Raw genomic sequence first — 13,446 nt, forward strand, 5'->3', positions numbered from 1 at the left:
TGAGACACACCGCAGTGATTTAGTCATCATATTACAACGGAACGTAGATACTTCATGCAACAGATTCTGCCAATGTTCAAGTTCTTCATCCAAATCTGAGGTGCAGGAGTCATCCTTGTCCCACGCAATTTGTCCATCGGCGGTAGGATTGATCCAGTCTTCATTTCATTATGTGATCTTGTATATTTGATCTAGATCATCATCACTTTCCACAAAGTCATGAACAAGTACTGTATAACGTGCTCCTTCAGTAGGGTCTAGTGGTACTACAACCCTGAGCAACTTCCTTTCAAACGTCATCTTCCACTTCTTCAAGTTGATTACCGTGTCCATATCAAAAGCCCAGTCAATTCCTAGTAGCACGGGGTACGGGTTACTATCATCCACTATTTCAATGACCTCAAAGTCAGCCAGCACGCTTGTGCCCTCAATGTCTATCATTACACCATATAAGCATCCCATCAGAATAATCTTCTATTGATTTGCCATGCGCAACTGAATAGGAGACCACTGCAGCGCAAGTCTCCCCATCCTTTCCCACGTTTGCTTAGGCAAGACATTTGCATCAAATCCAAGATTACCTGGTCCATTTCATATTCTCCTATTTGCGCGGTTAGCCTCATCTCGTGCCCCGTGCGCTTCTTATGCTTACCAATTTTCCTCACGATGCATTGTTCAGCAGGAGTCTTTTCTTTATTTGCACACTTGTCGATTAACTCTTGCAACCCTTCTACTGCTTTCTTATCGCGCAGTAACTTCATACAGGTCTTCAGAAATGTAGCTAATACCGAAGGATCTACCTCTTGTGTCGTACTTGTTTCTGGCATTTTCTCCTGGTTTCCTAAGGTGGAGGCCTCAGCGAAGTTCTTCTTTTCTTCCATGAAGGTCTCTTTAGTGCGATTAAGGTCAAAGTTTATTTCCTTCTCAATGGTTATGAAACCAACTCACAAAAAGATAAAAAAGATAGATCAACGCCTTAGAAATAAGCCTCTTCGAGGGGGAAACCTCCTTTACATTACACAAATAAATAATTCTTAGATGATACAAATGAAAAGACCTCCTTTCTATATATAGGAGTCTAAGGGGTCATAATACAATCAGAGCCGACATAACAATAATAATGTAACTGCACAATAATAACAATAGTTGGCTTCTATGGGGCACAATAATAACAATATGGGGACTACATGGGGACAACAATATAATAAGGGGGTTGCACTAATAATAATAAGGGGTTACACTAGTAGTATAGGGACCTAACATGCCCCTCTCTTTCTAAAAGTGTTGTCATCAATGCTTGAGTAGTTTTGGATGCTTCTATATAAAATTCTTGTCCTCCCATGTGGAATCTTCAGCTGGTAAGTTCTTCCCCTTGATGAGATACTCTGAAATTGATCGATTTCGTAGCTGTCGGGTTCTTGTTTCTGTGACTACTCCAGGTTCCAATATGATTTTTCCTTTCTCGTCAAGTTCTGGAAATATTGTTTGAACTGGGATCTTCTGCAACTTTTGAATGAGTGGCCATATTTCTTCATCCTTCTTCCATTCATCCCTTGCTTCATTTATCCAATCTGGTTGGATAATAGAAATAGCACAAAACAATGCTTCCACATCCTCATCCTTTCTTGAGAGTGCATCTGCAACAACATTTTGCTTCCCTTTTTTGTGGATGATTTCAAAGTCATAACCCAACATATTTGTGACCCGTTTTTCCTGTTCTTCTAAAAGTAATCTTTGTTCTAAAAGTATTTAAGACTATCATGATCCATTTTTACCTTGAAGTGTTTTCCCATTAGGTAAGGTCACCATTTCTTAAGTGCATGTAGTATTGCCAACATTTCCTTCTCATAAATAGCTTGCTTGAAATGTAGCCATAAAAATACTCAATCACCTACATCAAAACTTTTTTCACTGTGATGTTGATATGCCTGTTGTTTCACTCGATTCTACACCAAAGTGGCATTATCCTTTAAAAGTTGAAGAACTTGTTGTTGATGCTCGATATGATCTTTCACTGCTTCAACCTTTTTCTTCTTAATATATCCTTCTATCTTGAGAGTTTGAGGAGTGGTAATTTCTTCCAATGCATTACAAGATATGGTTGGATTCATTTCTTGATGCTCGATGTGATCTTTCACTTCTTGAACGTTTTTCTTCTTGATACGTCCTTCTATCTTGATAGTTTGAGGAGTGGTAATTCTGGCCAATGCATTACAAGATATGGTCGGATTCATTTCTTCTTTCTCGATGTGATCTTTCACTTCTTGAACCTTTTTCTTCTCGATATGTCCTTCTATCTTGAGAGTTTGAGGAGTGATAATTCTTGCTAATGCTTTACAAGATATGGTCGGATTCATTTCTTCTTTCTCTAGGGTTGGTTCCTGGTGTATATCCTCTTCTTTTGATGTTTCTTGATCCTTTTCTTTCTCCTCTTCATAATCTATGTAAAATAATTTCTTCTCAGCACACTTATAACCTTTAGTGTATTTGCTATCACAATTGTAACAAAGCTCGTTTTCTCCTTTTTCCTCCAATTGTTGTGGTGTCAACCTTGTAGGTTGTGGAAGGCTAGGAGCAAAAAACAGTTCCATCTTTATAATTGTGAGTGGTAGGATTTCTTGTTTCCATAATTTTTCTTTCAATTTTTCTTTCCACCCTGAATGCCTTCTTCAATGAATCAGGTTCCCAAAGGCGAACCTCATGTTGAATGTTATCCTTTAAAGTCCCTATGAAGACATCAATATTCTACTTCTTTCGAATATCATTTACCCTTATATTCAATTTTTGGAAGTTCTCAATGTGATCTGCCATTGAACCCTTTTGTTTGAGATTTATCAATTGGCTAAAAAAGGTGTTGTTCTTTGTATCCTCATAATGTGCTATCATTTCCTCCGTGAAAATTGACCACGTGACAAGTGGTTTATGAGAACAAAGCCCTTTATATCATAAAAATTGATTTGGTTCTAAATATAAAGATGCAATATGTACTTTTTGTTACAGTTGCACCTCATGTAGATCAAAATATTGCTCCATATGTAGTATCCAATTTACTGGATCCTTGCCATCAAACTTCTTCAATTTAGGAGCTCGATCTTGAAATGACTGTAACTCTGTAATTTCGAATCTTTAAGTTCTGAAATTTCGGCCTATGATAGCCCTCTGGGTCCTCCTGCTAACCCCACAAGTCTGATCACAATTGGATTCCCGAATAAAGAGTTATGCCCAATCTCCAGTGATGACCTAATTATAGACTAGTTCAGTAGGGCGACCTTGTACGACGTGCCATGAGTCCCTGTTTTGACCTTAGGTTCTGAACCTGATACCCAACAAACTATAGTCTATCTACATTTTGTCATGTTTTACGAAATTTGAATCAGATGCTCAGAGAGAGAGTTATGACAAGTATCCCAAGGTCACCTGTTTGGGATGTAATTCGGGAGCCTGCAGAAACCCTAAATGTCTTGGATTGTATCTCCGAAACTATTGTGAAATAGGACCTGAAATTTGGGTCTGAGCTTTACCAAGATTGCTAATCAAATGGGTTTTAATTTCAGAGTCTAAACCTTCGCAGAAAAAAAATTATAGAAAAAATTCCACAATGACCTATTTGAGATGGAATTCTAGAGCTTTCAAAAACCCTAACTTCCTCATATCATATCTGAAAATATAGCGAGACAAGGTCTGAAATTCAGACCAGAGGTTCAACGAGTGTTCAACTCAAATGGGGTTTTTTTAGCTTCTGAAACAGCACAGAAAACAAAGTTATAGCGAAAATGCCACAATAACCTGTTTGGAGCAGCAAAACCCTAGAATCCAATGCTCTAATACCAAATGTTATGAAACCAACTCACAAAAAGATAGAAAAGATAGATCAACGCCTAAGAAATAAGCCTCTTCGAGGGGGAAACATCCTTTACATTACACAAATGAACAATTCTTGGATGACACAAATTAAAATACCTCCTTTCTATATATAGGAGTCTAAGGGGTCATAATACAATCAAGGCGGACATAAAAATAATAATGTAACTGCACAATAATAACAATAGTGGGCTTCTATGGGGCACAATAATAACAATATGGGGACTACATGGGCACAATGATATAATAAGGGGGACCTAACATCAGCAACCTTGTGCACCCATTTGTTAGCCTCAGGTTGCTTGCCCTTATCTGTACTAGTGGCCATACCACTCCTTATTACTATATTTATGCTCTGATCTTCTTCACGGTGCTCTGCTCTCATCATCTAGATGTTTTGCGTAGGTTGTTGGGGCTGTGTCTTCTTTTCTTGCATCTTTGCCACAAGGACCGAACATTCCTCTATCACATGGTCAGACTGTTGACAATACTGACATGGCAGATTTGTGGGGTTTGTGCAATCTCATGCAAAGTGCCCTGCTTCGCCATAGTTATAGCAAATTACCTGCCCATGTACTCAACTAGTTTCACCCCCTCTTCCTCGTCCTCAGCCCTAGAATCCTCTGTGCGTTGCTCTTGCACCTGATCCTGAGGTCGATTCTCTGCCTGCATTCGGTAAGTAGGAGTTCTTTCCATCATCAGTTCATAACTCCTACAATGGTGTTCATCATGTCCCACAGATTTACAGAAATTGCAAAACAACTGCTGAGGGGTCTGTACAAACTTCTGTAGTAAATGGCAATTATCAGTCACATGTTGTCCTGTAACCTGACAGATAGTGCACCACAGCGCAACTCCTGTGCTTGGCCCAACATTATTCTCTGGTTTCAGGGGAACAGGCCCTCCCCCAATAAGATAGTTCTTATAAACTAGGCAATGGTCCTTATCATGTCCATGGCTCTTGCACTTCAAACACCAGACTTCAGCATGCACCTCCGGTTGGGTTTCCTTTCCTTTCTTCAGGCTCTGCAACTCCAAGTGCAGGCTTTCCAGCTATGAGTGAATCTGTTGCACTCCAAGATTTGTATCCTGTATGGGCGAGGCATTTAGCCTCATCGCAATCTCTAAGGCTTCAGCTTGCATTGCTATCTTTTGTTGTGATAGAGGCACTCTCAAGTGCGGCAAGAGCAACGCTATATACTAGTCGCGATGCTGGGAATCTGTAATCACCATATTGGCTTGCCTGATCAAGCATTTCAACCTTTGATCGAAATCCCAAGGTGTCTCATCTACCTTTTGTCAAATTTCTTTAAACTCAGTCACCGACTACGCCTCTGACTTAGGCTTTCTGAACTCCTTGTTTAGAGCTTGTTGGGTCTCTGCCAACGTCGCGGTGGGGTTATCAGTGCAATACTTGATGTACCATGTTAATGCTCGATCTTGTAAGGTTGTGACCAACTGCGCTTTCTTGATGCTATCATCCGTAATTTGCTGTGTCGTCCATACAGCTCCTGTAACAAACCAAAACTGTTCGGGATCTTCGCTCCCTACTCCTTTAAAAATCGGCATCTTCATCGCGTTCGCCATGTTGAATGGTGGTAGTGGAGGTGGACAAGGTGAAGGTGTAGGCGTATGAGGTGGAGGTGGAGGTGGAGATGGAGTGGATGAATGAGGTATCCTCGGAACACCCTATCTAATTAATTGAACTGTACTTCGCGGTGTAGTCAGCATTGTCCCTTCGTCGTCACTTGAAGGGGATTCAATGAGCGAACTGTACTCTGAGCTTGTTCCTTCGTTTCTTCTAAAGAATCTCCCACTTCACGTAGCCCCAAACATCAAGGTAATTGCATAACCCTCTTTTCACATAACAACATTTTAATCCAAGTCTTTAATGACTTCAAGTACTTACCTCGCGGTCCCTTAAAGAGCCTTCGTTCCGCTTTGCTATAGCTGATATTTCTATCGATCGTGAACTCAGTCACAAAACTTCCAAGTGTGCAATCAATCCAATGATCCACAGCCCACGCGATATTGCTTCCTGATGCCTCCAGACGTCGCACCAGTTCAGGAGTCCACACTATAGGGTCGTCAAGCCTCCACGTCCCTTGACTATCGACCAATTTAGACAACCACTCGTGTAGTTCGTCGGGGAAGAAACAGAAGAACACGTCGGTTTCGTTTGTGTATAAATATCTCTGCAACCACTGCTCCTTGGATAATTTAGGGCGCTTGTTCTCTTGAGTTGCGAACATGTGCACGTTTCAGTCAATCCACTTTTCAATCTATTTCTTGGTGGAAAACCATTTATCACACATCTCCTAGATAGATCCCGGTCCCGACAACGGAACCATTTGTTGGCTTAAGGGGGCCTGACCCGGGTTTAGAGTTAATCTCACTAACCAACAAAACCCTAATTGTTGGCCCTTTCAGCAACAACCTGCATAGCGCAGGTTGCAGTCTCACCTGAAGCAATATTGGGGGATGCTAGAACCAGGTTTCTGCATCCAAAGACCATGTGATAAGTAATCTGAAGCCCTCATAGCTTAGATCCGCCTTCGTGCAGATCAATATCTTTCTATGGTCCACTACTGTAACTCTACAAAAACAACTCTCAGACCTTCATGAAGGTCTACAGTCAGAGTTTTCAGACCTAAAAGAAGCAGATTGACATCTTTCGCGTAGTAAATACTAACCCTAGATCCGCCTTCGCACAAATCTACCTAAGTTGAAAAAAGATCATACAGATTTGGCTAATACCTTCGTGAAACCAGATTATTACTTATCTCATGCATATATATTGAAGTTTTAACACATCCGCGCAGCAATTACAATTTATTCCATAAAAAACAGATCAATAAGCAATAAAGCATAAACTTAAATAGAAATAAAAATAAGACACAAATGCAAGATATTTGTTCCAAAATCAGTCTTTATTAAATTCAGCATTCAGATTACAGACTTTCCCACCCTACTCACCCAGCTGCAGGGGCCCATGCACTCAACAGCAGACTTGCCAAGGTCTCTACACCCTCAGCTGCAGGAGTCTTCCCTTTTCGGCTAAGTACAGGAACAGAGCTTTCCCGCCTTAGCACTTGTCCAAAACAATAATCTTCTATCTTAGTTACCATCTCTAGACTTGCTATGACTCAAATATTTATAGTCTTTCTATTACAATACCATGGCCCACGGCCTATGGGTGAGTCTCAAAACCGACCTATCACTTACCCATAAAAGGGGCTAAAGCCCCTTTGACTCCTACTTAGTTGCGTGCTCCGCTTCCTCATTTCGAGGAGATTTTACATTCTATACAAAATTCTATTCAAAAATTGGTTAAACTAACCTAAAATTCTTATATGTGTGCTAGAATTTCTCAGTTTCTAGTATTTTATTTTCCGCAATATTTTTATGGTGAAAATTGCAATTGTGATTTTATTCATTGTTTGTCATAGCAAATAAACTGCATAATTCAATTTACAGTTAGGAGAATACTTTACAAATGTTGCAATAGATGAAATTTTCACAATTTATGAGTTTTCCTCTCAAGAGGAGAGGTTTTGGTCCTGGCTTGCAGCCTACATTCTGTGTTCTTGTGTACATTTGTTCTTCTTGTTCTGGTAGTTGTTCGATGATACACAATCATGATAATAAATGACGAAGTTAATAAGTAAGAAAAAGTAAAATCACAAGCAGTTATCAAGAAAAGAGAAATCATCCTAACTTTTTCCCTATAGATTTCTCAACATAGAGGACGTGGTCTACCTCCTATAGCTCCTAGTTCTTCAGTTTCTAGAGCACAACAGAGTCCACTACTAGCCCCAAGGCCTTCGTTATCTAGAGGGAATGTTGTTATATTTTCTCGCAAGAGGGGCAGAGAAATTCAATAGTACTAGTTACTTGGTTCAGTTCATTATATATGATATTATGACTCATGATATGAGATACATTATTATAGTTTTTGTTGATATTTTGAGGTTGAGTCAACACTTGAGACTTAGTATTTAGGACATGATTCATTGTTATGTGTGATGTAGCACAAGACATATTAGACATTTGATATATTAGTTTTCTTTTCATATTTATGTGTCAATGCATTCATTTTATATTATGGATGATTTAGATATTAAAAAAATTGAAAAAAAATTGTTTTTTTGTATTTGCCGATTTTTTTCCCGATTTTACGATTTATTCTAATTTTGGACCTTCGTCAATTTAATCTTTATCACAACATTGACAAATATAGCTACATAACATCAAAATAACTACTTATATTGGGATCATCATCAATATCACCTTCTAAGCATTAAAATAAGAGAAAGATTAACCTGTCTATTGGTAATTTTGTTTGATTGAAGGGTACATTTTTACTAGGGCCATGACGAGTTCAACAATCAATGCCACCAATTTTAAGTTATAAAGAGGGCTTGGTGCTCTTGATTAAATGTCAATTCCATACCCTCATATATGATATAATGCAGTGGAAATGTTGCAATCTTGCCAACCTTAAAATACTAAAAACTGTGAAGAAGAAAATAGATTTCCTCTTGTTTGCCTGATGGAAAAAAATGATAGCATAAATAATTTCCAAAAATTATATCGCAATAATTTAAAAAGGAAAATTATCACAATATATATGACCAATATTATTGTTAGGGTTGGGGTTTTGGTGATATTATCAAGATAATTCTGATAATTAAACAATATGTTCAACATTGATATTTTCAAATTCAAAAATCAACACATAGCTTCCCCACAACCCCCTTGTCATCCCATATTTGTAGTATCATGGTCCATATAGAAGCTCGAGCCATTAATATTTGTGGTATCATGGTCCATATAGGAGCTCGAGCCCCGGTAGCTTGACATTTTTCATCAATAAAAAAATATAATACATATTATTTACGATTTATATAATTCAACTTATCATAACAATAAAATATTCATACGAACACAAAGAATGTTAATATAATTAGTTACATTATAAACTAGAAATCAAAATGGAGATATTATCCAGATGAACTTACCAGTGATATATCTACTTGATAATTGGGCAGCAACCACAATTTCTCTGTCCATTATCGTCACCCTATGATGACCTTCATACTTTATTTTTAAACCACAAAGCATACTAATAGTCTCTGCCACACTAGGTTCAGCCACATACACCTGCCCCAAAATATTAATAACTACAAATTTATTAGGGCGAAGCACTAAAAAGTGTATAAACAGTGAAATGAATACTTCTAATAACTCGGTTAAACACTCACCTGTTGGAATCGTCGCTCGAATGCAGCATCTTTCTCTACATAATTACGGTACTCGTCTAGAGTAGTTGCTCCAATGCACTTAAGTTGGCGCCTGTTGGGTCCCTATAATACTAGTGATTACCCCATTACTATTGTATTTACACCCCTTATTAATATTATTGTGCCCCTATTATCCCCGTATTGTTATTACTGTGCCCCATAGAATCCCTCTATTGTTATTTTTGTGGCTTTATATTATTATTGTTAGGTCGGCTGGGTTATATTGTGACTCCTTATACTCCTATATATAGAAAGGAGGTTTTGTCATTTGAATCATCCAAGAATTGTTCATTTATGTAATGTAAAGGAGGTTTCCCCTCGAAGAGGCTGAATTCTAAGGTATTGATCTATCTTTTCTATCTATTTCTTGAGCTGGTTTCATAACATTTGGTATCAGAGCTTTGGATTCTAGGGTTTCGCTGCTCCAAACAGGTCATCGTGGCATTTTCGCTAGAACTTTTTTTCTACGACATTTTCGAAGCTGAAAAAAAACCCATTTGAGAAGACATCGCGCTGAATCTTGGGTTTGAATTTTAGAGCTTTTTGCACTATATTTGCGGAGATATGATTTGAAGAAGTTGGTCTTTTTGCAGACTCCTGAATTACATTCCAAACAGGTGACCTGGGGAAAATTGTCATAACTTTCTCTTTGAGCATCGGATTGAAATTTTGTGAGAAGCTACACAAAGAGAACAGAATGTAGGTTCTTGCATATCTTTTTCAGAGCCAAAGGTCGAAACAAGGACACGTGGAACGTCGTATAAGTTTGCTCTATTGAACTAGTCTATAATCAGGTCACTGTGGGAGATTTGACATAACTCTTCCTTGGAGAATCCAATTGGGATCAGACTGGTGGCATTGCAAAGAGGACACAGAGGGATACTACAAGTCGCAATTTTAGAATTGGATGATCAGAAATTACAAAGATACATCAGAGACAATATCGAGCTCCTACAAAGTGAAAAAAGGTGTGTAGATTTTTTTAAATTTTTGTTTAAGCTTGGTTTGAAAAATTATTTTGAAGGAATTCAAAGGGCATAGTAGAGCATTGTTATCGGTAACTAATGCCCAGAGGAAAGAAAATGCAAACACCTAGTAAGCAACCTGAAAGCAGTAGCATGACTCATGAAGAAGAGGAAGAAATGCTACATGATATATCAAAATTACAAGACCAAGTGCAACAAATGTCAGTCTCACAAAAGCTAACAGAAGCTAAAATAAATGGCATGAAATCTAAGATAAAGGGTGTGGAAGCTAATATGAATGGCATGGAAGCTAAGATGGACGATTGGAAGACAGATTTGAAGACAAACATGGAAGAATTGAAGATAAATATGAATAAGTTGCTACAAGAAATGGTCACTAATGGTGAAAGGGTAGTAAAGGAAACTCATGATGAGAACAAAAGAAATGTTAATCATGATTCCATAGACCCTAATGTTGGATCGAAGACCCACCATATTCCAAAAATCGATATGAGGAAGTTTGATGGCAAGGATCCCGCAACATGGATATTACAGATGGAGCAATTTTTTGATCTCAATAATGTGCAAAACACACAAAAGGTATGTATTGCAACTTTATATTTGGAACCAAACCAGTTTGTATGGTATCAATGGCTTTGCTCTCGTAAATAAATTATCACTTGGGCAATTTTTACAGAAGAATTGACAGCACATTATGAGGATACAAAAAGCAACACTTTTTTTAGCCAATTGATAAGTCTCAAACAAAAGGGTTCAATAATGGAGCACATTGAGGAGTTCCAAAAATTGAACATAAAGGTAAAAAATATTCCAGAGGAGCATAGGATTGATGTGTTCATAGGGACTTTAAAGGATAATATCCAACATGATGTTCGCCTTTGGGAACCTGATTCATTAGAGAAGGCATTCAGGTTAGCAAGAAAAATGGAAAGCAAAATTATAGCAACCAGGAAGCACACCACTCACAACTATAAAGATGGAAGTGTTGTTGCCCCTAGTCTTCCACAACCTATAAGGTTGACACCACAACAATTGGAAGAAAAAAGAGCAAAAGGGCTTTGTTACAGTTGTGATAGCAAATACACTAAAGGTCATAAGTGTGCTGAGAAGAAATTATTCTACATAGATTGTGAAGGGGAAGAAGAAAAGGAGCAAGAAAGGTCAAAAGAAGAGGATATACTCCAGGAACAAAGCCTAGATAAAGAAGAAATGAATCTGACCATATCTTGTAATGCATTGGTGGGAATTACCACTCCTCAATCCATCAAGATAGAAGGACAAATCAAGAAGAACAAGGTAATAGTGTTGATTGATTCAGGAAGTACCCACAATTTTATTCATTGTAAGGTAGCAAAAGAATTGAGTTGCTTCTTATATCCAGCACCAGAGTGTCAAGTGATGGTTGCAAATGGAGGAACAATAAATTTCTCGAGAAAGTGCCATAATATCAAGCTATCCATGGGAGAATATGTATTGACTAGCCCAATGCTTTCCATTCCAATGGGAGGTGCTGATGTTGTACTAGGAGTCCAATGGCTACAATCCTTGGGTACAATAGTTTTTAATTTTCAAGAACTTTTCATGAAATTTTTAGTGGAAGGAAAGGAAGTTGAATTAAGGGGTATTGCAGGGAAATCGGGAAAGATAATCGGCTCTAACGGTATGACAAAGCTTCTAAAAAAGGAACAAAGAGGTGTAATTGCACAATTATGTTCTCTAGATGTTTCCACATTGGAATCATCTATTTCTCCATATCTCCAAAAAGTCTTGGACAATCATTCCAAGGTATTTGAGACTCCCAAAGGTCTCCCACCTATTCGTGATCATGATCATGCTATTCATTTGATTCCAGGAAGTGTTCCTCCAAACATCAGGCCGTACAGATATCCCTATGCCCAAAAGAGTGAAATTGAACGTATGGTTGCAGAAATGCTAGGGGCTGGTATAATTCAACCGAGTCAAAGTTCTTTCTTTGCTCTAGTAGTATTGGTGCACAAGAAGGATGGATCATGGCGCATGTGTCCAGATTATCGGGAGCTCAACAAGCTCACTATTAAAGATAAGTTTCCCATTCCTGTCATTGATGAATTACTGGATGAATTGCATGGATCAATTTACTTCACTAAGTTGGATCTTCGTTCAGGATATCATCAAATCATGATGAAGACTGAAGACATTCTGAAAACAGCATTTAGAACTCATGAGGGTCATTATGAATTTTTGGTCATGCCTTTTGGCCTTACCAATGCACCTTCAACATTTCAAGGTTTGATGAATTCAATTTTCAAACCATTCCTTAGAAAATTTGTGTTAGTATTTTTTGATGATATACTAATCTACAACGAGTCTTGGAAGGATCATGTTGAACATGTTGACAGGGTGCTACAACTATTGGAGGAGAAGCAATTATATGCAAAAAGATCCAAATGTTTCTTTGGAGTACAAGAGGTGGAATATCTAGGTGATATTGTATCTCATGAAGGAGTTAAGGTAGACCCTAGCAAAATTAAAGCCATTAAGGAATGGAAAATTCCCACATCCATAAAGCATCTGTGAGGATTTCTCGGGTTGACAGGGTATTATCGCAAGTTTGTTAAGAATTATGGGAGAATAGCAGCACCTCTAACAACATTATTGAAGAAAGATGCATTTTCATGGACTCCAGAAGCAACAAATGCATTCGAACATCTTAAAGAGGCAATGTGCCAAGCACCGGTCTTAGCTACACCGGACTTCACAAAAACCTTTATTGTTGAATGTGATGCTTCAGGAAATGGAATTGGTGCTGTTTTAATGCAGGATGAAAGACCCATTGCTTTTGAAAGTTGTCTAATCAAGGGAAAGTTTTTACACAAAGCTATTTATGAAAAGGAAATGTTGGCAATACTCCATGCACTTAAAAAATGGCGACCCTACCTAATGGGAAGACACTTCAAGGTAAAAACGGATCATGATAGCCTTAAATACTTCTTAGAACAAAGATTATCCTCTGAAGAGCAACAAAAGTGGGTCACAAAGATGTTGGGTTATGACTTTGAAATCATCTACAAAAAAGGGAAGCAAAATGTGGTAGTAGATGCACTCTCAAGAAAGGATGAGGATGTGGAAGCATTGTTGTGCGCCATTTCTATTATCCAACTAGATTGGATAAACGAAGCAAGGGAGGAATGAAAGAATGACGAAGAAGTGTGGGCACTTATTCAAAAGTTACAACAAGATTCCAGTATGTCTGATACATTTAGCTGGCAAAATGATTCATTATGGTACAAAGATCGCTTATACCTCTGTAAGAATTC

The 13,446-nt window shown here is 38.1% G+C and overlaps 1 pseudogene; it reads right to left on the minus strand.

Annotated features, from left to right (window-relative positions):
* The window catches only part of LOC149184592 (chaperone protein ClpB1-like), a 98,818-nt pseudogene that overhangs the window by 78,602 nt on the left and 6,770 nt on the right, over positions 1-13,446 (minus strand).

This window comes from Pinus tabuliformis, chromosome 3_2 (genome assembly GCF_031772625.1).
Source record: "Pinus tabuliformis cultivar Carrire ecotype Pingquan chromosome 3_2, CPIR1, whole genome shotgun sequence".
Classification (NCBI taxonomy): Eukaryota; Viridiplantae; Streptophyta; class Pinopsida; order Pinales; family Pinaceae; genus Pinus; species Pinus tabuliformis.